The sequence below is a fragment of the Bidens hawaiensis genome, unplaced genomic scaffold (genome assembly GCF_021521415.1).
Source record: "Bidens hawaiensis isolate Kalapana, Puna unplaced genomic scaffold, B.hawaiensis_p1.1 tig00050595_1, whole genome shotgun sequence".
NCBI classification, from domain to species: Eukaryota; Viridiplantae; Streptophyta; class Magnoliopsida; order Asterales; family Asteraceae; genus Bidens; species Bidens hawaiensis.
Genome location: NW_027506157.1, coordinates 66,695 through 70,748, shown reverse-complemented (window position 1 = coordinate 70,748; position 4,054 = coordinate 66,695).

Sequence of the window (4,054 nt, the reverse complement as noted above, 5' to 3'; positions counted from 1 at the left end):
CCAAGAGCTTCAGAAGTTCTTGGCAGCTCACCACCTGCATCTTTCGATGCATTAGGATCATCGTCTCGGTCGTTTCTCTTCTTCGTTCTGAGCTCATCGCCCTTACAGCTCATCTCCCCCTGAGATGCCAAGAACTCCTTCAAGGCATCTATGATTTTCCCATGCTCAACCAGGAGGGATGCCTGTAATTGATTTGCTTCCACTAGGCTTTGAATAGTCTTTGATTGCTCTGCCACGATCCGCTCTAGTGAAGCTATTCTCTCTGAGTCTGACATAGGCGAAGGCGAGACTCCAGAAGCAGGCGTAACCGCAGGTGGTACCATGCCTGATAACCCTGCAGCAGTAACGACCGTTGACTCTATAAATCGTGCAGCTACCACCGACTGAGTAAGCGTTGGAGGTGGTAGTGACACGATCTCCGGAGTCGACGTCTGGAGAGCAGTGATGGATGGAGTGCCAGCAGCTGGTGTAGCCACCACGGGAACATCCGCAGCGCTTGTACTTGTAACCTGTATAGAAGAAGGAACAATAGACATACCAGACAGTGCGGCTGGAGCAAAACGTACAGTCCTTGAAGTCTCTCCAGCTCCCATGCCAGCACCTGTCCTCTCCCGTCTTGATCTTCTTATCAGCTTATGTATGTCCTCTTCCTCTTCCGACTCTTCATCATCCTCCGTTCTCTTTCTTTTCCCGAACGTTCTTTCTCGAGTCACCATCAACCGTCTCCCCTCATTCAAAATCTCATCCAAATCGGAGTCAGCCATCGACGTAGCTGCTCTAGTCATACTCATACCCAAACCTTGTGCAGCCGAGACCTGCACCTCTTCAACCTGATCCATGTCAAAATAGCCTTGACCTCCAAAAACAGCGTCAAGATCTATATCCTCAGCAGTTGATACAAAAGGCACAGCAGGAGCAGGAACAGCATGAGTTGCTCTTACCTGTTGCGGTTGAGGATCTCTGAACTCGTCCCCACCAGCAGGAACATACTCTGGGTTAATTAAAAACCCAAATAGAGGAGTATGCCTGGGACGACGTTCAGGGTTGCTCCTCGCACTCGACGTGCGGCATTGAGCAAAGATACGTTTGCTCACCGATTCCACGTATCTTATCGGGCGTCTCTGAGGTAGACTCGGAGCCACATGGTTCAATATCATTTGTAAAAAACGTGGGTACATAATGAACCGCTCCCGTGACATCGCCCGTCTTTGCCTATCAATCTCGTAGAAGACCATTTGACTGAAGCTATAACGCTTGTTATAGATCAGTGCAGTCATGGCAGACTGCATGGTCGCACCCATACCATCTGTGCCCGCCTTTCTCCCCGACATGCACACAATCATAACGTGCATGAGGAAGCGCCACTGATCTAGAAGGAAACCCTTCCTCCTCTGGGTATCTCCTAATGGACCAGAGTAGCCCATTTGAAGAAACGCTCCATCACGAAAGGGAGCCACGAACTCAGTTGGGTCATCCCTAGTCTCTTCACCAAACCTTAATGCCACCCGGATCTGTTCAGAATTGAACTGAACCTGTTGATTGTTCTCCGTAGCTCGCATGACCGGGGGCTCAATACGACAGTCGTATTCGACCGTCTGCCAGAAGTCTTCGATATTCGGTAGAGATATCGGCAGTGTGTTTGTGATCGCATAAAAGATCCTCGAGCGCAGGAGGAAAGTGATAATCTCGCGATAGTCGTCCACACCGCTCGCCTCCGGGTCAAGTGTAATGTACATATTGTGACCCGGGAAAAATTGTCTCTGATTGTCACCATCATCTCCTCCTGCACCTCCAGCACCAGCTACCGCAGCCATATCTGCAACAAACTAACCAAGTTAGAACGACAAAAAGACATAGCACAAGTTCGCTTTGTTACCATGAGCGAAGTTGTGATAAACTCTGTATAGGCGAAGTTAAAGTTGAGGCGAAGTTGGGAACAACTTCGCTTCAGCTTTAAGTTCGTCTAATTAATATAAGTAAAAATGATCTAGGCGAAGTTAATGTTAACTTCGCCTCATCACAACATCGCCTCAGGCGAATTTAAGCTTCGGGCGAAGTTACGGATAACTTCGCCTAAGGCGAACTTAAGCTTCGGGCGAAGTTACGGATAACTTCGCCTCAGGCGAACTTAAGCTCCGGGCGAAGTTACGGATAACTTCGCCTCAGGCGAACTTAAGCTCCAGGCGAAGTTACGGACAACTTCGCCTAAACCCTAACTTCGCCTGAATCTGAATCGGCGACAGTTAGCAATTATGGAACAACGTGCAGTTGATGATTCGGCTAGTTTAGACGATTAAGAACTCTTAAACACAAGTTTTAAGGACATGTTGACGATCAGTATAGTGTACAACACGTAGAAACACAAGTTATGAAAATCGGTTTCAAAACCGATGGTTCGAGGTTAATAACCGGGTCGAAACGACCCTTGGTTAGCATGAAAGAACTTGTAATATATGATAATACAACATCTCGAACCTTTGATCGGTGTGAAAATCGGGAATAAATAACACGTAATCGGATGAAAATATCAAGTTCGCCGGAAAATATGTCGGATAAGTTCGCTGTGGATAAAGTTATGAACAGTATGACCCTTAAAATCCTTTATATAGAGGCTCTGTTATACAGGCGAAGTTACAGATAACTTCGCCTAGGCGAAGTTATCCACAACTTCGCCTGTTCAACAACATCGCCTAAAGTTTCAAAATTTAACCCTTAAAATGTTAACAGTTATCAATTAAGTTATAAATTTTCCTTTAAGAAATAAATAACATGATCAATTCTAAGTAACCAGTTGAAAAATCATAAAACTATCTAAGTACAAAAACTTAAAAAATTTAAAGTATAAGGGATCAAATTTCAGTCTCGATAGGGACTGCTACGTTTTAGAAAAGATCCGAACAGGAATCATACTAACTACGTGACTGTCACATAGATCCGTGTTTAGCTGTATTATGACATATAGAGACAGGTTGTAAGCAGGTAATATACTTAAGATGGTTTTCATCGTTTCCGTGATACGAGTTAGGTTCAATTAATTCGTAAAATTTAAGTGGGCAACAACTCAGAAATATTGATGCCTCCTATCTATCCTCAAAGCGTATTTGGCTTTCCCCAAGTCACCCCGAATTGACTTCGACCCATAGTGTCTGATTAAACATGTAAGTACTCTTCTTCTGGTTCCCGTTCTTCTTCTTACTCTAAGATTGAGAAGTCTTGATATTTCGACATCTCTAAAATGTTTCAATAACTCCAAAATTTTTTTTTTTTTTTTTTTTTAAACAAACATAGACTTCAAAGTAGAAATTAACTGCAAGTCCCGAATCTGGATCACTGCAGTATCTTGAAACGCTATCTTCATGGGAATCAGAACACACATGGGCTCGAGTATGACCGGGTAATCGCTTTTCTGCCTATCATTCGGAAAGATATATATGAAGACACGCAAAACTCTTAAGGAGTTTCCACGTAAAATCAAGTAAATTTAGTGTGTATCACCTCTACTTTTACGCACCATAAAAAGTTACCATGACATACAATGACTGTCCTACAGCCTTTTAAGCCTAATAACTTCACTAGTTAAGCACACAGAATTAGTATATCTATCATTTTCCAAGGTTGGATCAATTTTCCGTTTAAACATAGCTAACGAACTTCTTACGAAGTAACAGACTTGAAAAATAATTTCATTTCCCTTTTCTTTTTCAAAATTTTAACGAAAATCGCCCCGACCAAAACAAAGTCTTCAGGTAAACGGCTATCCCGAAGATCCAATGGATCAGCTGGACCGACCACATACTAGTATGTGTCCTTCTAACTAAGTATGATCGACTATTTTTAAGCGAAAGAACGAAAAATTTATCATAAACCGCCCCGGTCACTATCAGTAATCTGGTTAATGGCTATCCTCAAAATCTACAAGTAGAAAATGAGGACCAAAACATATCCGAAGACAAGTCCTTCAAACTGATGTAACCGACATATTTTTAAGCGATTAGTGACGTTTTTTTTTTTTTTTTTTTTTTTTTTTTTTTTTAAATAAACATAAGAAAAGCAT